Source organism: Saccostrea echinata, unplaced genomic scaffold (assembly GCF_033153115.1).
Source record: "Saccostrea echinata isolate AGI-Se365-2 ecotype Australia unplaced genomic scaffold, CSIRO_AGI_Sech_v1 ptg000058l, whole genome shotgun sequence".
NCBI lineage: Eukaryota > Metazoa > Mollusca > Bivalvia > Ostreida > Ostreidae > Saccostrea > Saccostrea echinata.
This window is the reverse complement of record NW_026889807.1, coordinates 7,007,082-7,030,596: the sequence shown is the minus strand read 5'-3', so window position 1 is coordinate 7,030,596 and position 23,515 is coordinate 7,007,082. Positions and strand designations below refer to the sequence as shown.

Genomic DNA, 23,515 nt, shown 5'->3' with positions numbered 1-23,515 from the left:
TATCATGGGCCTGTTTTACAAAAGAACTTGCGACTAAGACCAAAATTTATTTCTGTGTATAACTTCCTAATTTACATTGTATTGAATATGGTTTTAATCTTTTTAAAGGGAATGTAGTAAGATAATTTTACGTCAGCAATTTTAAACAGAATCATTAATTTTGCAAATTTTTACAATGAACTAAAGTTTTTAGCTCACCTGAGCTGAAAGCTCAAGTGAGCTTTTCTGATCACCCGTTGTCCGTCGTCCGTCTGTCCGTCCATCTGTCCGTCTATAAACTTTTCACATTTTCAACTTCTTCTCAAGAACCACTGGTCCAATTTTAACCAAACTTGGTACAAAGTATCCTTGGGCAAAGGGGTGTTTAAATTGTTAAAATAAAGGGCGAAGTCCCCTTACAAGGGGAGATAATCAACAAAAGACAAAAATAGGGTGGGGTCATTAAAAAATCTTCTTCTCAAGAACCACTGGACCAAAAAAGCTGAAACTTATGTGGAAGCATCCCGGGGTAGTGTAGATTTTAAATTGTTCAAATCATGACCCCCGGGGGAAGGGCGGGGCCACAAAAGGTATTACAAGAGGGAGAAATCTGGTAAAAAAGAGCATGGCCAAAGTTACTCAGGTGAGCGATGTGGCCCATGGGCCTCTAGTTGGTAGTTTTTTTGTAAAATGGGCCTGATATGTTTAACAGACAAAATAAAATGGCATGATTACAATTATATTTGAAACCTTTATAAACCTTGACTTGCAAGTTCATTAAACTTACTATGTTAAAAGCATTGAACCAGCCTCTTTCTGATCTGTTGAGCAGCACCGTTTGCTTGGATATTGTTGATCTCCTCCTCACCTTGGGCCCGAATATCAAAGTCCACCTCTGGCATTGGCAGTCTGTCCTTGATGCACTTGTTGTGCAGCTTAAAGCATGCTACAACAGTCTTTATAGCCTTTTGAGTGGAAAAAGGTAATACACCTCCAGTTGGATGTAAGCATCTGAAAGAAATAAAGGATTTAATATAAGCATTATTTCTTTACAGTATTAAAGAAGATGTTTAATGACATCAGAGAAATGAATTTCAGGAACATTGTCGTTTCACTTCAACTCACCGAAATCTTGACTTGAGCACACCAAATGCCCTCTCCACCACAACACGAGTTCTGCAGTGAGTGCTGTTGTAGTTCACTTCCTTTTGATTACTAGGGATATTTATTGGTGTCATCAAATAAGACTTCAGGGGATAGCCTAGAATGCAGTTACATGTATGTAGTGATTTACTGATAAGTTCATGTGTAGAATGCTCAGTATATTTATATTGCATTTAATTTTACCCAATTCATACCTGAATCACCTAGAAGCCATCCGTTGCACCCTTGACCCAAGATGTAGTTTAAGTTTGAATTTTCAAACACAAAGCTGTCATGAACAGCACCAGGCCACTTGCAAACCAAATCTGTGAATCTTAAAGAAGATGGACCAGTAAGAAGGAGAAAATACCCATTGGTTTAATCATAATATAAAATTTCAAATTCATTTTTTTCTTTTTGAATCTTTTTCAAATGTTTTTCAGCTTGTACTATGGAAAATAATATGGGTCATTGTTCTTTTGATTTAGTTTATTGAAATCATACCTAAGGGAGGCATCAGAAACAGCCTGGACATTTAGAGCATGGAATCCTTTCCTACAGATGTAGCTTGGTTCATTTTCGGTAGGAGCCTGAATTTTGATCTAAGTGCCATCTACTGTGCCTAGCACGTTTGGGAATCTGGCCTTTGAAAAAAAATTTGTCTTTGTTCTTCGTACATCTTCATCAGATGAAGGAAATGAGATATTCTGCATGCGGTGGCAGAGGGACGTCAAAACTCTGTCCATGGAAACACATACACTCGATTTAGAAATTCCATGCAGGTCCCCACACTCTGAATAGAATATTCCCTTTGTGAGGCATCTTATTGTAGCTAGAACCTGTCAATAAAATAGCAAATTGTTGACCTCCATAACTTGTCATTCATTACTGACATTACTTAACACAAATTCTATATTATTAATTTTTTCCCCATTTTAGCGAAAGTGATGGGACATTAAATCTCATTCAGCAGTCTGTCAGTCATAAAAACTTTAACCTTGGTCATAACTTTTGAATGAGAAGAGATAGGGCTATCATACTTCGCATGTACATTACCTGTGACAAGACCTTATTTTATTCAACGCAGAAGTCACTATGTAAAAAGTATAAATGTAAAATTAATGTGGTGTATATATAGGATCTCCCATGATTTGTAGTTGGATATGATTTTTATCCAACGAGTTGTGTGTTTTTTATCCCCGAGCCTTGGTGAGGGGATAAAAACACACAACGAGTTAGATAAAAGTCATATCCAACTACAAATCATGGGAGATTCTTTTTATCCCATGTTTAATACTTCACAAACAATGTTTTACACTGTTTTATATAGGAACTCCACTTTATTTTACTTCATCACGCTAATGCAAATACCATTGTGACGTCACAACTGCACTTAACTGTGGGATATGAAAAAAATATTCAATGAGTCATATCCACGGGATAAAGGGGTAAACATGGGATAAAAGTTATATATATAGTTACATGTATTATGATAATCTTGGATCACATGTAAATTGTTGGGTGATGCACAAAATAGATTGTTCAGTGGAATAACAAACATTAAGAAGAAAGAGTTCATGTATTTTCTAAACGAGTATTCAAAATTACAAACATCTCTGAAACATATTTTACTTGATCTACAAAAACTAATACCTATGAAAGTTTATGAAAACAAAGAAAGTTTTGTATAGTATTTCAGTACACTGATTTTAATGCACATTTTGGAGCTAAGAAATGGCTCAACATCCAGGGGTAATTCTTGTAAGGAAACTCTCTCTCTCTTTCTCTCTGTATATCTTGGTTTAACACTGCCTATAGTAAATTCATTTGATTTTAATTTTGAATTGTGAAGACTATGATTTCTCCAAGATTTTTGATTATTTCTTCTTTTAGGATATTTTAAACATCTCAACAGTCAGAGGGGTTTTTGGTTTGCTGTACTCCCCACAAAGAAGCAGACCAAACCCCACAATGCAAAGATGGAATCCACTATTATGAAATTCTCACACTTTTACCTAAACGCATGTATGTGAAGGGCAGTTTTAGGCTAAATCTGTTGTCCACTCCGTGAAGTATACATGTATTTAAAATAATTATAGAGACATAAAATTATAAGATCTTTTCTTTAAAATTTTTATATGAAGATCAGCAATCATACAATATTTTCCTCAGTTTGCTTGTTTAAAAATTGATACTTTTCTTAATTCATGTACTAACAAGGCATACTCAGGTGAGCTATGTAGAAAATGAGCCTCTTGTTTTGATAGATATTTACAGTTGTTTAAAATTTTGCGATGATGGAGTGAAAAGATAATTTTAGGCGACATTGAGGACATTAATATACTTATAGATAAGTCTGTAAGTATAAAAGAAAAAAAATATTTTCAGGTTGGTTCTTATTATAATTTTATTGGATATTATTTACAACAGAATGTATCAAATCGTGACCGTGTGTACCTTTTTTTTTAAATGTATTAAAACTGGTAACCAGTGGTAAATATTAAGAAAAGTCTCGGAGTGTAATTTGACACGCACCTGCCACTTGTAAATTGTTTGATCCGTGCCTTTGTGGCATTCACACAAAATTATGACGAAATAACCAGGAAGTGACGCACGTTCTGTGTAGTGTAATGAATGAATGGACAATAAAATGCAGACAGTAAATAAGGTACGTACTTGTATTTCTGCGGGAACAGCATGACTTCTTCTTGTTGGTCTTTCTACATCACCCCGCACTAAATCTGTGATTTCATAGAGGTATTGCCTCGGCAATCTGTACCGCTCCATTAACTCGGCATCGGACAAATAGTCCATGGGGTTGTTTCTGTCTCTAAACACCCTCAAACCTCTCTTTTTGTGCATTTTGTTAATAACATCAAGAACAAGAAAGGCAGCCATGATGAATATTTTTATTTACCATAGTAACAACGACTTACAGAACAACTTTGAGACGAAACTTAGGACTTGCGACAACCTCTTGGTGGTCGTAGACTTACGACCGAATTTCGTCGTAACTCGCAAGTCTCAAATCTTTGTAAAACGGTCGTATGTCGTAAGGTCGGTCGTACGACCAAATCTATGACTTACGACCTTTTGTAAAACGGGCCCCAGATGCGCTTTCTAATTCGGCCATGATTCTATGGAAGTGCCTGAAGACCTATTTATTCCACTATATGTGAGCTAAGAGTTCGCTGATTAATCCGCGATTCCTCTGACATTTAACCTCCCTTTTATATTGTGACGTGCGCTAATGTCACAACATAAAAGGGGAGGGGTAAGTCGGGGGAAATTTCTATTTTTAGTAACCATGGCAACACCGTTCATCGAAATCAAAAACAGATACACAGAATCATGTATCTTAGTGTAGTCTACTTGTGTGCAAAGTTATATTGAATTCGGACCAAAACTGTAGGAGGAGTAGCATTTTGAAAAATTGTTTACAGACAGACAGACGGACAACTAATTATCGCATAAGCTTTTCTGGTCTCTGACCAGTAGAGCTAAAAAGAGATATAAACAATAAGAAACCGAACCAACTAATGCAAGAAACTATATCTGCAAATAGAAAAAGTCTTCTCATAAAACCAAAGGAAAATGATATAAACACTGTTCCTAATGTATCTAAAGACGATTACATACAGTAAAATACGTGATCGGATTTTAAGATCAAAATTAAACCCAAAGGAAATTTAAATATAAAAAGATTGATTGATGAGTGCATAAGGTGGACATCTGATAAGATTGGCCTTACAACGTATCCAGGAGGCGAATCCAGAAATTTTGGATGGGGGCGGGGAGTTGAAAAATATTTTCTGAGGCTGGGGTCTAGAGGCTGCCTTGAGGTCTCTAATATGTCTAGGTGCTGTCCAGGGGGAGAAGCCCCAGGAAACTCCTCAATTTTAGAGAAATAAGAGTAATGTGTTGTCTAATAATAAGCCCCCATTGCAAATATGTTCAGGAAATTTTAGCAGGAAAAAATAAAGTGTATTTTTAATTCGATCTTAGCGATCAAAAATTACCATTTTTACCTATAAATAAAACCATTCTTCTTCATTTCCGAGATTAATGAGATTTTTTCTTTAAAAAAAAAAGAGCCATGTTAAGTATCTTTATATGTCCAAAAAATTTTTGCTATCAAGTAGTCAATAATAAATTTGTAATGTGGATGTCGCCGACTGGGAAAACAATTTCTTTCATAATAATGATGGTTGAAATTAAGTGTAAGCCACTTCACGATGATAACCAAGGGTATCAAAGCTGATATTTTTTGAATTTATCTATTTCAACGTCTTTTGATGGGCACATTTTAAATATAATTATATTTTCCCCTTAATTCTTTCCTTTTATTTATGAATAATTATATCTTAGTGCACATGTAACCTAATCTTTGGAAGTTTAGGGGGCTGCTAACTCCTCCAGTGGTTACTACCAAAATACTACACACTAATAATACCTCCAAAACACTCTTAGTAATTATTAGTTGTGATATGTAAGCAATTGATCAAGTGTTGGGTTATTATAAGTTTAAGACTTATCTCTTTGTTAGGATGCCGTTGTTTTACACTACGTTCTTTTTTTCATTTTGTAGTTTTCGGACGTTTTCACCTTTGAATTAACTGTCACATGCATCTTCCGGTAAAGTTAATAATTTTGTGATTTATTGTTTGCTGGGTATCCAAAAGCAAGTGCTTTTTTTAAATTTTAATTGTAAGATTTTGTATGTACAATTATTACAGTGACAGTTGTTTAATATGCTGCTATGAATTTTATTTTCTGTACATGTTCAGCACTTATGAATTTTACATGACATGCGTTTTATTTTTTTCGCGAAAGGATCACATATTTTTTACTTGTATAAATTAAAAGAAATATCCCTGTATAAGAAGTAAAATTGAAGGCCATATATTTTTATTCAAGAGGCTGATATCGGACATCGCAGATTAGCCGAAGATCTGTGACAAGTTATATAAAGACTTTGAATTGAGTGCAGATCTATTTGTATTGTGTACTTTGTACTTAAATAATAAAATAATAAAAAAATTGAAACAATTAAATCTTTTTGACTAGTATTATTTTTAGTAAGTCTTCAGGGAGCTAAAAATTGATTATGTGTATTCGGCACAGGTTACAATCATTCTTAAAAATACCTATTAACGAGATTTTTTTAGCGGGGTCCTTGCTTTTGCTTATTTTAGCGGTTTGGTAGTAACCCGCTAGAATTTTAATCGCTTAATTTGTAACCTAAAAGTACTGAACACAAGAAGGATAACTTTGGTCAGTCTGTTATCAATATATCTTTCCTCTGGTTTTAATCAATGTCTTGCATATATCGGAACTGAAATGTACAAACATACAAGTGCTAAAAACTCAACTGGAAGATAAATGTCCTCGCTTCTACATGGAACATTGTGTCCGCCAAACGTATTTCCACAAAAATTATTGGCATGCCTTTGAGAAAGCTAAAATTGGCAAATTTTACAACTGCTAAAGAAATCCTGTATACGGTATCAGGGATGTTTTGTTAATTTTCCTCTTGGTGATATTCTAGTTATTTTTTATTTCAAAATTTTTAGCATTGTGAAGTTGTTAGTATAAATGTCTTCAGATTACCCTATGAAATATAAAGGTACATGTACGCGTATTTGGCGATTTTATTCGGATGATGTTCATTGTTAATATATTTGAAAGCTGCAATATTTGGCTTTTTTAAATATATATCAGTTGCAAATCCAAAGGGGGAGGGGGGCAAAGACTCCTGCACCATAAAATCAAATAGTCGAGTTAAAACTTAAGCTAGTAAACTTGTAAATATTGCAACCATGCATTGTAAGTTGTCTTTAAGAGATTCGATCTTGAGCTTTTGAGCAGGTTTTCGTTTAGCGATATAATTATTAGATCATATTTACCATTATAATAATACACTGCTAAGTTGAACCCCTGATGAATCGGGCCTTAGATCAAGTACCCATTATAAAGCCACCGAAACACTCTTCACTTTTTCACTCTATCAAGAATTATGTATCAATATGGAAAAAAATGTCACAAAGTCTGATTTAGAGTGTCAGGTCCCTATAGATTTCATGGACGAGTTTTGCTGTTTGATGTCCTTTTCTTCGCACCTAAATTTGGAATTCAACCTGTTAAAAATTATTTTTCTGTCAAAATAAAGCACATCTTACCAAAAGAGATTATGCTCGTAAGATCATATAAAAGATGTATCAATAATAACCAGGAATATATGGATTTGCTTTATCTGACTACGTAATTATACAGTTTTATTACTAATTTAAATCACATGACATGGTATAGTATTTTTGTTTGAAACTGGGTCTTCTGAAAACTTTTATTGTTAATATTTATCGTTTTTATGTGAAGAAATTATTCATAAATAAAATTGAAATTATTAAAACACTCAGTGTTATCCGATTGAGCTGCATGGTTCTTTGGTCAAAAAGTATTGTAGGGCATCCAGTCTTTTGTGGTATGTAGTAGAAAATAGCTTTGAAATACATCATGATTTGTGCATAATAAAATGTCGATTTTCTGATGACCTTCTCACTTGTGTTGTTTTATGTTTTGAATAAATTAAAATAATCAGTTAATAGCCCATGAGGTACATTAGAACTACAGTTGCGGGAGTATATGTAAAAAAGGGAAAAAAGGTTGGGTTGGAAAAAAACTGGAAATAATAGGTCAATCACATTTTCTCGGGTCGTTCCGGGAAGCTCGGAAAAACACCTCGAATGTATTTACATCACCGGATGTAAAATTTTTATACAAAATGGAGTCGCTTCCAGTCATAGAGTATTGGATAGACAGGATTGATTGTCCATTCTGAACTATATTTGAGGTGGTATCATTTAATGTAATGAAGTTTAGCGCCAGACATTAATGTGTCCCTACATTTTTTTTAAAATGTTTATGATAAGAGAGGTTGTTATGGGCGCCTACGTTACATATTCGAGGTTGTTTTTCTGAACTTGTCGTAAAAGGCTAAGAAGTTGCGATTGACAATAGGTAACATTAAAACAAGGGTCTCTGGGGGTTGAATTAAATGTAGCTAACATAGATTAAGTTCCAATGCATTTTAAAGAAAAATGTGTCACTAAGAGCGTGATTATTTATTTTGAAAAATAGCTCTTTCTCAAGATTGTTTAATTCTAAATAAAACTGAAATAAATTCCTCATGTAAAAGAAAGGAAAAAGGTTCTCCACAAGGGGTTTTTCCATGGCGGCCCGCAATGGTTAAATTTATGTGCGTCATGGTTAAACGAGTGGCGCCATTGTCAAAATCAGCGGCCGCAACGATTCAATTTTTATTGCAATTCAGTATTGATACCTACTTTTAAATGACTTGATTAGTTAATTGAGTTTATACTACGACTGGCATGTACCTCCCTATTGGGAGAAAGCGGACTGTGCTAAACAAACACGACGGCCGTTGATCAGCGAATATAATAAGCGTGACAATTGAGAGTCAATCAGCTGATGATCATTATCATGAGTGTTAATTTTCGTGTACACATATAATTTGGGTGAATTCCAACGTGTTCACTATAAAAGAAAAGATTTACAAAAAAAGACAAAGCTGTCAGTAATGATGCCCAACGTAATAATCGACAAGCATCTGAATCAAGCTACTGTGGTCAGAAAGAATTCAAAGTTACCACCCGTTTTTATGAAATGTCGCGTGGCGCTATTTTTAGTACTGGGGTACGGGGAGCAGTCCGCGAAAAATGCAGTAGGAAAAAAGTTTAAAGTTTAGTAAAATTTTGTAAAAGTAAAAACTACAAGGTCAAGTTCAAAGTTCAAATATGTGAATACACAAAGAAAAATCTTTTCATAAGAAATGCACTTGTGAAATTAAAAGAAGCCCTAGCACCACATTTCGAAAGTTATGTCCAATGTTTAAGTTTTTCAAACGTCTGTCAAATTCATAGGTCAATTTCAGAAAGGTCATGTCACAAGGAGTTCACATATGAAATATAGCTTCCAGTTATTACGAAAGTATGACCATGGTTAAAGTTTGGTAACATTTTGCCAAAAGTAGGTCAAATTCAAGGTAAAGATTAAAAAATGTTGCCCCCAAAAAGGTCTTGTCATTGGGAATACAAATACGTGAAATTTAGAAAGCCTTAGTGGCAACCATTCAAAGTTAAGGTTGGCAGAGAAACAGATGCTGGTGAAAAATAACAGACAACAGACAAACAGACGAACGAACAGACGAAAGAGACTGAAGAATACCAAATTTTCGAGACATCTTATTTTCGCGAGATAGGTGCATGTTTGGTATATATACGAGGGTTGTCCCAAAATTCCGTAAACTGAGTTCATATCTATTGCAGAAATCAACGTATCTTAGTATAATTTTGTGGGTGTATAAAGTGTGTTTATAGCTGATAAATTACGAAGTTTTAACATCATTACTTGAAAAACGTACGTTTAATTAGAATTTTAATGTTACCTTGCCCTACCACCCGGCGCAGTCTTCGACGTCAAAAAATACGTAAACGTCACGCGGGTACCTTAAAGCAGTACACAGATCATATTTCGGCGAATTTAGACTTTTTTCGTAAAATTTAACATTGATAAATCGGAAAAGCCATAGATAAAACATTTACTATTATTATCCATTGTATAGAAGTCATTGAGTCTTAGGCTAAAAGAAGCACCCCACTACGACGTCATCACGTGATGTCTATAAATAGAAAAAATTGCCTTAATGAAAAAGTGAAAAGTTCAACACTACCCCGGGAATAATTCATTTCTTTTTGTGAAAATGATTATGTAAAAACATCACTGGACCATGAAAAGTGCTGCTAGAATCCTACTCTCCAAACACAGAAAAAAATATTCCAAAGTTTCGCATGAAACCTTACCAGAATTATACATTTTATACATACGATCAAGGAATTGTCATCAATTTATGTTAACCACACGATTCTAGCAGCACTTTCCAAGTACTATAGAATATAAGCTTTCGATACATACGAAAATTATGTTTCACAGTATGCGGCGTAGTGTTGAACTTTTGCATCTTTGTTGTTATAGAGTGTCTAAGCAGTGCAAATAAACGTTATAAAATTCTTATTAATGAAGGCATATGTGTTAAAACTGGAATAAAGATAGTTAATTATATCATTTGAGAAACTATCATTTTTATGCCAGAAAATTTTGACAAGAAATTTCTTTTTTGCGAGATTTTACATGTTATATACCGATTTTTATAGCAAATTTTGAGATTGCGCCGCCTCTTTACATCAAACATTGAATTATTTCATTTAATTAGGATAAATCTTTGTAATTACGCAATGTTTTACATTAAAAATATTAGTTGTTAGTAGTTTTAGTTATTTTGAAAGTTTCTTTAATGTATGACACTGGGTTACTACAAAACGACGCTGGGACAACCCTCGTAAGTGAGACAAAATTTTCACAACTCTAGGTTACTGTTTTATGTAATCTTTACTCCTAAAAATATGCGCGAGAATGAATATTTCGCGAGTATACCGCCTTGCGTAATTAAGCGAAAATAAAATAGTCGCGAATAAAAAGTGATTTAAAAAGTGATTTAAATTTTATGGTCCATGAATCTTCGATTACAGTAGCATAAAATGGGAAGTGAGAAATTATGAAAGGTGGCTAATATATGCCTGGAAGATAAAGAAAGCTGGTTGGCTTTATCACATAAATCGTAAGAACATTGATTTTGATTTTAATTTTTTACAATATTTATATTTACTGGTCCCAGGTGACAGAGCAGGTAACAACATAATTTTTGTTTGTAAGGTTAATTTTTTCAATTGCATTTTAGAAGTACTTGGATTTAGTTCTACAAGTGGTAATCCAAATTATATCAACAGGTCCCTTTAGTTAGCTTTCTAAGGACAAGTTTCTTCATAATCATACATCAGTTTTAAATATCTTTAATATTCTAAAAATTCCATTTATTATACCTATACTTGATTCCATAACTCCACAATAATCCTTCCAAGCAAAAATACATAGCATATTCTAGTGAATGTTCTAGCAAGTGTCTTTCTTTGCTCCTCATGAAAATATAGCAGCAACAGCAGTGAAGGAGAAACTCCAGGAGTTCTGTTCAACAACATATTCGAGAAATGGTATAAATCATGATCAAATGTTTATACTCAAAAAGTCCAAGGAAATTTTACAATCTATAAAATCACAAAATCCAATTCACTCCCCATTCACAGCCACTGAATACTCTCGATCATCGTCCGACAGTTTATTAAGTCGGTATTTGGTCGGTGGACATTTAGGATTTTGCAAAATGTCGGCCGATGGTCAAAATCAAACAAAATTCAAATATTTAAACTTTTTAAGTCATCGGTGATCCTAGGAAATGATGTGAATGCTCCGAGTCGCCCGATAACAATTTAGCCCGATCATGTTTTTTTTTCAGCCGAAGATACCAGAAAAGTTTTATCGCACGACCATCGGCTAAAATGTGACTCAGGTATAAATTTTACCTACTAGTAAATTAATAAAATCAAAAGTACGACTTTTCAATTCTTACGCAGCTATGTTAAGGCTTCCCGAAGCTTTAAAATGCGCTCAAAACATAATATGTCATTGCGAGGTCGGTTTTGGTTTTAATTTATAAGTATTGAATTTCCAATTTATATAGAGGGTTTCCTCGGCTATATATTAACATATTTGTTATGATATCACTTGACTTTGTTGATCACGTGACGGTCATTTATAATTTTTTGAAGTGTTTCATATAAATCGCTTCGGCGCAGCTGATTAACACAATAATTATTAACATTTTGTTATATAAATTAACTCATCGTATCCTTGTGTATCAGAAATGTGTTTGGGAAAAGTCATAGTATTGCTTAGATACAAAATATTGCCTGAGAAATTCAACTTACCTACAAATTCGAGGGTGTTTTCCACACAATATCGTAATCTGTATCAAAACAAAGCCAACACACATTTGTCCCAAGCAAGATTCAGTTAGAGAACAACCTCTTACAGATTTCCACAAAAATTCTCAGATTAATCCTCATTAATCACCTGCGCCAGACTCTTTTATACACACAAAATAAATTCTACCTCCAACCACTGGTATAAAACAGAGTACATTTCAAAAGTATATTTTTCATAAGCATTTTGAACATGCTGAATTTCAATCAAGGGTAGGTAGGCGGTGTATTTTTAAAACATTCGGACATATAAGACTTAAAAAAACCTTTAACGACCTGTGAATTTTGCAATAGCTATCTAACACTTTACATGTAGTTTGAAATAAAGTGTAAAGTTCATGACACTCTCCCCGTCTTAACACCTCAAGTTTGCAGTGACTTGACGTCATTTTCTATTATGACGTCATATTTTGGTAGTTCAGAGATGTGAAGGCACAGAGTGCACTTTGATATTCTACGGGAAGCCTTAACCTACCTGCATAATTCCAATCACTACGATAAATGAAAGACCAGACTTTTTGATATCAAAGACAACTGTTTCTCAATAAAAATGGGCCCCATAAATTTATTCACCGTTACATTGGTCATCTTTAAACTATTTTTGTTTAAAACTTATTCTGACTCTAAACACATGTACTCCAAGGTTGATATTAAAAAGATGCCTGGGTTTATCATTGACATTATCTATATAGTTTTTGGAGACCAGGTCTTCCAACAATTTGTTGGAATTCCCATGTTTTAATTGTCCCCCTTTATAAGCAGACCTGTTTTATATACATACTGTATACCGAGAAATTTTCACCCTCTTTTTATTTTCGCCCTTTTCGCCCTACTCATAAGCGGGCGAAATTAAAACGGGGCTAATTCAAAGAACATAGTATAATTTCTTAAACAGAACTGTTACTGGACAAATTTAAAACGGGGCAAATTGTTTGCAAGTGTAAAAGGGTGAAAATAACGGGGGGGGGGATAACCCTGTAAATAGTATGAATTAGGATTTATTCAAATCCTCTTGCTGTGGCCTTCAATTCGACATTTAGATATATCGAATACGTTCTATCACTTAGTAACCTTGATTCGATATATCTTATTGAACTCGAAATTAAAGACACCATAGTGACTGATAAGTCTGTTTCATATTTGGATGTTTAATAAGAGAAATACAATGATGGCAAACTGACAACTAAACATTTTTATCGCCTACTACCTTTATTTATGCAGCAATATACTATTATCATCTGCATATTGAGTTTATGTCTCCTATTTGATTTTGTACGCAAGATCATGTTCTACGTTTAAACAATTTGTACGAGGCCTAAAATGGGGAGAGATTTACAAATATGTTGATGATAAATCAATATCATGAGTCTCGATCAAAATCAATTTTGGTAAATTATATGATCGATAGAATGATCTTGTAAGCAGATACAATCTATCGTCAAGTCGAACGTTGACTGATTTTTTCATCCAAATCATTATATAAGAATATCAACAGTCTCGTTTAAAGTCAACATTTTCGCAAATTCTATGGTTGATACAATAACCTTGTCAGCAAATACAATCTACATGTATCATTAAATCAAATGATGACTGACTTTTTCATACAAATTGTTAAGCCATTCTTTTCATCATGAATTGTCCGCAGATTTTCTACCCAATCATGAACAAAGAGCACACGGCTGGTGTGACCAGTCAACAGGGGATGCTTACTCCTTCATGGCACCTGATCCTATCTCTGATGTTTCAGATCCCTGATTATGATTACGATACACTACACGTACGTTTGTTTCAGAGTGCCAATGGAATTTTATTGGCGTTGTTATCTATAGTAACGCTTAGTAATATTGAATAATATTAAATATTTCATTTGTAATTCTCAAGAAGTGTGAACTCGACTTAACGAATAAATCAAAACAAACTTCAATATCAACAATGATAAAATATGGAGAAAACGAACAGAAATCAAGCTCAATAGTCCATTGAAGCAATACAAATCGGGAGCAGAACAAATACGGACCTCTATAAACATCAGAGGCGGGATCCGGTTCCATGAAGGAGTAAGCATCCCCTGTCAAAAGGTCACATCTGCCGTGTGCTCATTGTCATGATCGGGCAAACGAAAAAATCTGTAGACAATTCAGTGTTTAAATAATGGCCTTACAATTAGTATGAAAAACGTCAGTCAGCATTCTAGTTAATGAGGGATTGTATTTGCTCAAAAGGTCATTGTATCGACCATAGAACTTGCGAAATGATGAACTTAAACAAACCTGTTGATATTCTTGTTTCATCAACTTGATTGTCAATAGCTTGCCTCGTTTAAGAAATTGTTCGTACGTGGAGCATGCTTTTGCGTATCGAATCAACTGGAAGATATAAACCCCATATGCAGGCGATAAAGGTATATTGTACATAAGTAAGGGAAGTTGACGATAGAAAAGTTGAAGTCATCACGTTTATCATAAAGTTTTGTTGTTAGGTTACCATTAAGGCCTTTTCTAGTAAAATATCTAAATATGAAACAGATATGCCAGACTCTGTGGTATCTTTTATTGCAAGCTCACAGGGATATATCGAGTCGACAAATGAATGGAAGTAACTATTGATAATTGATAATAAGTGGTCGATATATCTAAATGTCGAGTTGAAGGTCACAGTAAATGTTTTTTCTTCTTATGTACAAGTTTTGAATAAATACATATATATTATTATAACACTCGTTGACAGGCGCGGATCATCAAATCAAACTCGACGCTTCGCGTCTCGTTTGATCTGATGATCTGCGACTGTCAACTTGACGTGATACGACTCTTCGGATCAAGTTACTGTTATAATGATAAATTTATTATATACCCCTCTACAACTAGCAAAATATAATAAAAGGAAACTTTTTGGATCGATTACATAACTTTTATCCATTAAACAAACCATTTTGTCAAAGAACTTTTTGATGCACGAGAATAAAAACGTCATTTATCTGTGTACTACGTCATCAGTTTCAGAGAGGGATGATATGGATTCAGAAAACCACAGTGTGGTGATCCGGAACGTCAGATCACACCGTCACGTGATTGCATAAATTTAGCAGTAAAACTGAATGACAAACAGTTGGGTATATAATAAAAATGGATACAATAGAAAAATAGGTATGATTATAACGGGGCGCAATTAATGATTTTAATCATGTACTCTCTAAAAAGGATCCATATTTTTAAAAAGTATACATTATACACAAGGGTCATTAAAGACATGCATCATAGTAATCAAATATATCGATGATGCTGATTTGTTCTTTCCAATGTTCATGCTAATGTTTATTTCAAGGTTCATTAAGGTAATACATTTTTGGTGAAAAGTCGCTTTCGCAAACCCTTCGGGTGATAGTGCATTTAAGAGGCAGTCCACCAAAAAACCATTCAATGAGCTGCACAACGCATGTCATGGTTTTTAATTATTATACCCGCATTTTCTAAAGAAAGTTCTGGTATATTGTTGTTATCCTGGTCCGTCCGTCCGTCTGTCACACTTTCTTCTTAATCTAACTTCTCTTTCATTTTAAGCAGAATTCAATTAATCTTTTAGAATATGATAGGTGGTGTCCTATAGATGTGCAATAATTTTTGGAATTTTCAATTTAACCCTGGGGGAAAACGGAGGGTCAAAAGCCTGGTTACCAGAACTCCCCTTACCTTTTATGCAGTAGCCTAATCATCATAGTTGTCTTTCAGAAAATGGCAGTCTGTATGTAAAAATTTTAAAGGAAATACGGAATTTATCTTCTTTCGTTTTATGTTTTTCCTTTTATGATAAGGTGTAACCAGTGTCGAAATACAGTACCTGTAATAGACTTGGAATATGCATATGGTCTCAGGTCCGTACAGAAAGATAAGTTATTGATTGATTGAATTTTGCTGTTCGATCTTGTATACATGCATAATTTTGTCTAAGTTCTAATTTTAAAATATTTACTGAACATTACCATAGGAACACGGGGAACGGGCCCCCTCCCCCATTTTTCCAGATATCTAGTATAATATCAGATTGTTAACGTTCTCATAGAACGGGGGTGAAGCTATGCCATAAGCGAAAATGTTCAGACTATAAAAATACATATGTATTTTTATTTTTGTCCAGCAATTTGTATTGAAACTTTACATTGTTACTTAAGCATTTTGTCTTTAAAAGCACTAATATAATCTACAAACCAATCTTAATATATACAGAATGGATCACATTCCCCTTCTCTCAGAAATAAATAAATCTTTTTTAAAAGAATTTTAATAAGGCTGGCTAATATTCCCCCTTTTCTTTAAATATTCTATGAATTGATTTTAGATACACTATATTAGCTATTATTTTATAAATAGACGCCTGAGTGTAAACCAAATATGTGTGTTGATATAATAGCATTAAAACAAGTTGATTCAACCTAAGCAAGTCTATATGTGTTGGTTTTGTTTAATTTATGTCTTGTCTTTTAAAACACTTTTACATTCCTTTCAAAAACAGCACTGAAGGAAACCTCCAATTTTCAGTTGAAGCCAAATTGAATGTTCGAGATTGATAGATAAAAAAATTAAAATATAGATCAATTAGAGAGCCGACTTCACGACTTTTAAGTTCCCTTCCTCTAATAAGAAGGAAATGATTGAAAGAAGGAAATTTGATATTTTTTTAGATTAAAGGAAAAATGTATTTTTTTAAAAATTAAAAACACAATAATGAATTATCAATTCAATTATTTTTTTTTGAATTAATTTTTCATAACCAATTAAAAACGAAAATTACATGATTGTTTTATTTGAGCCTTTAATTAACTACAACTTGCGTATGAACTACACAATTCTTTATTCAAAATAAGGTAATAGTCTATATTAAAAAATATATACAACTGAGTGCATGTTTGGTAGAAAAAAAATTGAATGAAAAGCTGTGAAGATCACTGAAGAAGATAATCATTTTTCTGATATATTGATTAAAACAAGTACGAGACCCAAGGGCCATAATGCTTACCTGAATTACCTTTGCCCTGGTTTCCATCATAGGATTTTTTCCCTCTACGATGCCATGTAAATTTTGATCCCATATTGTGGTCCTACCCTAAGGGATCAAGACTTGAATCCAAAAACACTAGAAATCTGATTACAAATATAATAACTGTGGCCTTGCTGCTTCAAAGGCGATTTTAAAAAAAGATTTTCCCCTACACACACTCAAAAAGTTAGTCTAGATAGAGTCTAAAATTTGCACAAACGTGAATCCGAACAATCTAGGAATATATGTAAATGATCATGATTTAGTGTTGCGCTTCTATTCTTGATTAAAAAAATTTTTGAAAATATTTTTAATTTATGATATTATATACCTATATTATTCCATCCTGGCCCCAGGTACCTGATTATAACAAATTTAAATCTGCATTATATTTAAATACTTGATTAATAAGATTAACATAATTAAAAAAGTTTTATCTTCATTATCTGAGGATGCATGTGTATAAAAAAAAAACTAATCAAGGCCCTGTGTTCTTGAGAAAGAATTTTCTTTTATTTTCGATGTAAATCTTTCATCAGTATATAATTATTTCAAATTACTTTCATGTGTTTTGCCCATTGTCTTGCTCATTGGTTCCTAAGAAGATTTTGAAATCTTCCACCCCATTTTTGCTTTTTCTATTTTTTTTTTGCCCCTTTCAATGATGTAGTGCCCTTCATTTGAAAGACTCAGATTCCTTTTCCCTAGAATACTCTGTCCCAAGTTTGGTCAGTTATATCTCTGTTTTTGTATTCTCTATCCTTTGACACACATGTCTCATAAAAGTAATAAAGGAAGAACTGGAATTTGATGTGCTTTAAAGCTAAACGAAAAACTGATATAAATTGCCAAATGGAATTTCCCGTTTAATTTATTATGTACAAGCCGCCATTTGCATAAAGACATTAATCAGGTATTCTGTACGTCATAATTACTTATGTGTGTTCAGCATTTTTTTGAAAACTTTATTTTACAAATTATTTAAATATTAAAGTAGGATAATCCTTTAAATTCACCAGCACTAAGTTTATCCTAAGCAAGCATATAAACCTCTTAAGGATGGATTCTTCTCATATTTCTTATAATGGCAGAATCTTGATTTTCTGAATACTCAATACTCAGACTGTTTACACTATTTTAACATCCAAAAACTTTGGTGTCATCGGCCTTGATTTTCAGTCAAGGTCATTTGAAAGTCAGTCCTAAAAACAGTATTTATACACAGAGAAGTTTTGAAATTTATGCATATGAATAAATTTTGCTGACTGAAAAAATATCTTTCACCATAAAATTAAAGTTGTTACTTATTTTTAATGACTAATTCATATGAAATGAGCTGGTGAAAAGATAACATGAAATCCTTTATATTCAATAAATACATTTCATCCGAATTTCCTCGATATTTTTTTTTCAAAATTCTCAGTTTTCATGAATTTACATGAAATTTCATCTCAATTTTTACAATTGACCATATAATGTCAAATATTTAGATTTTTGTGTAATGAATATTCCAAGGTTCAAGATTAATTTACAAGGTAAAAAAGATACAGTAATCAGGCAAATTACGGGGAAAAATTAGCCCGAATCTTCTCTACACATGTATACTTTCCGAAATTGTCAATTAACATAGTGTTTTTAATGTCTATAAGAAAGATTTTTAATCCCCAAAAATATATCAATTTGGTGTAATTGTGACATAAATACATTCATTTCTACCAGTTACATGTTTACATTCTATTTTTATGGTATTTTACACTAATGATATTCAAAATATTCATTTCGAATTTCCTCTGTCATTTTATTCTTATGAATAAGTTATGTTTGACAATTTTATAAAATACATCAATTTTCTAGTGGCAATTACAGAAAAATTATCACATACATTCTTCACATGAACAGGACTAATTCAAAGCAACTTAACCATCAATATAGCCAGGAATAATTAATAAACCTTCCAAAAAAAATATGATAAAAATCATACAAAAAAATTTCATAGACTAGAAAAGATTTCAATACATTATTTATGATATAAACATGAAATCAATATACATGTATAGTGAACATGCCATATGAATCTAGACATTCAATGCTTAATATATGAATATCAGAGGGACTAATATACATGCCTATACATGTATATGTAGTTATATACATAAAGGTCCCTGGTATTATGTTATTATTGGATATTTCACATTTGTCGACTGAGTTTTGAAAACGACATGCAAATTCAAAGAATTGTGGTCCCCCACTTGTCTTAGTGGATGGGATGCCATTATTTATGGCATATTGTAACTGTCTTGTTTGTTTGTCCTGTCTTGTCTGTGCATCATACAAAAAAGACATAAATTATTGAATTAATAACAGTTATGGCAAAGACTATAGCTTCTCAAAATTACATCAAACTTCAAGATCAAGGTCATGAGGTGAAACATCACAATAAAATCCAAAAGATCTTCCCACAAGTGATGCACGTGTAAAAAAAAAAAATATCAGAAACCAGAGTATACAATCGGAAAGGTCTTGAAACAGGTAATGCACATGTCAAATGGAAATACCATATCTTCTCTCAATCAAACGTTATTAGCAATGCAATAACTTTTTAAACATTAGGTCAAACTTCAAGGTCAAGGTCATGGGATTAAAAATCATAGTACATTCGGAAATGCTTGTCACAGGTAATGTACTTGTCAAATATGAATGCCCTATCTTTGCTCCTTCAAAAGTTAGCAAACTGAGGAAATGTTTGAAAATTAGGTCAAACTGGAAGGTCAAGGTCACAGAGTCAAATATCATAGCATATTCAGAAACACCCTATCATATGTCATTCAAAAGTAATCACCGAAGTTAAAATTTTTGAAATTTAGGTCAAACATGAAGGTCAAGGTAAAGGGGTAAAAAATTACAGCATGCTCCGAAACACCTTGTCACTACTAATGCATATGTCAACTATGAAAGCCCTAACTATTCTCAATCAAAAGTTATCAGCAAAGATAAAAATTTTGAAAAGTAGGTCAAACTTCAAGGTCAAGGTCATGGGGTCAAAAGTCATAGTACATTTTGAAAGGTATTTTTACAGGTAATGTACATATTTAATATGAAAGCCCTATCTTTTCTCGTTTAAATTTAATGACCAATTTAAAGAGATGTTAATTTTTCTAAAAGTATGTCAAACTTCAAGGTCAAGGTCATGGGGTCAAAAGTCATAGTATATTTTCGAAAGGTCTTGTCACAGGTAATGAGCAGGTATAATAAGAGAGTCCTATCTTTTCTCATTCAAAAGTTATGACCAATTTAAGGTAATGTTAATTTTTTTTTAAAAGTAGGTCAAGCTTCAAGGCCAAGGTCACAGGGTCAAAATTCACAGTATATTTGGAAAGGTCTTGTTACAGGTAATGTACATGTGAAGTACAAAAGCCCAATCTCTTCTCACTCAAAAGTTATGGCCAAGATTAAAGTTTTTGTGTCAAACAGATGGACAGACGAATGAGATTTAATGTCCCCTCGTTTTCACAAAAGCGAGGGACAATAAATACCTACACACATTTATAAGTATATAGTTTGTTCAGCACCAATAAATATTACTCCTCAATGTGATCATATATTGCATAAAATTTTCTGGAGTTTTAAGATAACAAAAAAGCCATTTATGACAATCAAATGCCCTTTGACATCTTTGCCTGAAAATGACATCCTTTGAACTTTGTAACAATAATATGCATGCAGCTATCAAACTTAATTTCACATTTAGATGCAAAATACTTATTCAAGGATGAAATTTCTTTTTGAGAATTTGTAACACAAACATTTATTTATCAGTGTCAATAACTTGTACTGAAATTGAATAAAAAATTACCTCTTAAGGGTTTCTACTGCAAGTACATGTATATGTAGTTCATTTGTAAAAATCTAAATTTTAACCCGGCCACTACCAGTAATTTTGTTCAGCATGCTCTTGCTAAAAATTACCCTTTAACTAAATGATCTAAGGCAGGCACATTTTTATGCTTTTCAGAAGTGTATTTTAAGATTTTAACTGTATTTGAAACTGTAAAGCAACTGAATACATAGAGCTAGGTGTATATCATTTACAAGTTGTTGTAATGCCAGTACATGTAAATCTTCACACTGTAATCTAATGAAAGATAATGCTTCAAAAATTCACTCTGGGAGTAAGATTTCAAATTTGAATCAAAGATTTTGTAAAGTAATCATATTCTACAAAGCGTGCACTGTATCGGGTACTTGGGAATCAAATAATTAAACATTATATGATTATAAATAAAACTGCTTTTGACGGAAAGTTTCTGAAAAAAAATCAAGAATGGAATCATGCAACAAGCAGCAGTGACTTTGATAACATGCATTGACTTCCATATTGCTACAAAAAATTTCTTTGATCAGATAAATATGTAGTTCCTGCTTCTGACGTGATGTATTCTGAGAAAATCTCTTTTCCACAGACAGCCATCATTCATTTGATGTGAGAATTTCTTGCTGAACATGTGTCCACCTGGTGAAAGTCCAAATTTTTTGTTGACCTATAATTTAAAAAAAAAAAAACTAATATATTTTACATTGCAGCACAGATGCTGCATTACATGACAGTTAGATAAAGTTGTGTCCATATTTCTTATACATGTACCTCAATAGTCCATCTGCCAGCACCCCTTGCTCAATCATCCTGCATTCTGACCTCCAGTCTTTTTTTCTAGTCTAAGAATTAAACATGAACATCCCTTAGACTATTTTTTTAAATTAATGGAAATTGATTATAAGATTAAACAACTAATCTCATCTGTATTTCATTTATTGATTTAAATGAATGAAGATATTTTAATAGATTCTACCACATGTATAATATAATGTCTCATATTATAGTGTATTAGATATAAATAAATAAATATTTTTTATCCTAAAAGTACAGAAAAGTAAAAAACAATAATATAAATAGTTTTTTAACAATAATGTTTCATTTTGCTTTATTCATTAGACAATTGTGTGTTTCAATATTATTGATATTTCCACATACAATATCAAGTCATTTTTCCGTTTGATTTGTACCCAAGCGGAACACCTTACTTTTCTAATAACTTGATGATTGTTGTCTTAAACAAAGTAGGCTAGTTAAAAATATATAATTTGTTGTAATCATATACAAGAAATGCTATTTTTGTGAATTATTATTCATAAACCTGACGAACACACGAAATATATCCTCTTCAAATGTTGACAAGTCGCGGGAATAAGCAGACGAAATATTGATAACAGATCTATAATTTCCGTGCGAATTCCAATAAATCAATACAAACCAGCATGTAATTTAATTTCATAATTATAAAAATCTTCAGACATATATATCTAACTTACATGCTCACTGCACGCGACATAACATCAGACGAGGCAACGTGGATCTGCAATCTTGCACGTGTTTGTGACCTTCAAGTTCAAGCTTCCCTTTGGCTGATCGGAATGCCTCGGGCATAAATAACTAATATGATTACTGTCCCTGGGCTTCTGCAATGCTTCGATAATGTTCACAGTTTGTAGATTTTACAAAACGACCCTCGCAGGGTTTTCTACGGGAAATGATTTGGACATGTTGACATTCGCTACTGAACTGCGAATATTATGGCAATTGTCGCAAATTAAAGAAAATATTACGAAAAATTTATTTATTTCAAAAGAAATAGATTCAACATTACTTAAGGACATAAGCAACGTAGTTTGAACATTATTGTCTTTTTCCCTGGAGTTGAAGAGTTCCAATACTTAAAGGAACTGTGTGCTACATTTTAATGTCTATATATGCTATTGTACACTTCTTCTAAAACAAGTTTGGATAAACAAAACATCTAGAATATATGTTCAGTTATTTTTGTATATTTTTGTTTGAATTATACAAGAATTTTCATCAATTGATATCTTTTCAAAAGCCCTGGTATTGCATGCTGATTTTTTGTCTACGAACATCTGATGGCACTATAATCTTAAATTAAAAATATCTCGAAAAATTATCAGTAGGTAAGGTACGTTGCGTATGTCCTTAAACTGACAAATTAACTAATAGTTTTCCTTCAGTATAATCAAATATGAATTTTGCATTTTACGACTTGCATAATATATGGAGACCCATTGACGACGTAAAATGCTGACAAGAATCCATCCTTAATCAATTGGTGTAATCTCAAATTATATGTATTGTTCTGAAACGCTGCTTTTCTAAAACATATAATCTAGTTTTCTAAGAAAGGATTCATTATTTATTTCAATAATTTTATATTCAGAATGGACCACATTCCTCGTGTATCAGAAGTTCTTTATGCTGGACTGTGTGGTGAGATCGGCACACCGTCAGAAGTGGTCGTCAGAAGGGACGTAAGGGACATATTTGAGATGATCAGGGAACC

General features: G+C 32.8%; 1 protein-coding gene and 1 pseudogene across 1 annotated transcript in view; both read right to left on the bottom strand.

Annotated features, from left to right (window-relative positions):
• The window catches only part of LOC133174667 (uncharacterized), a 304,409-nt gene that overhangs the window by 23,252 nt on the left and 257,642 nt on the right, over positions 1–23,515 (bottom strand). The window lies entirely within an intron of this gene.
• LOC133174630 (putative nuclease HARBI1) lies at positions 771–4,020 on the bottom strand (annotated as a pseudogene).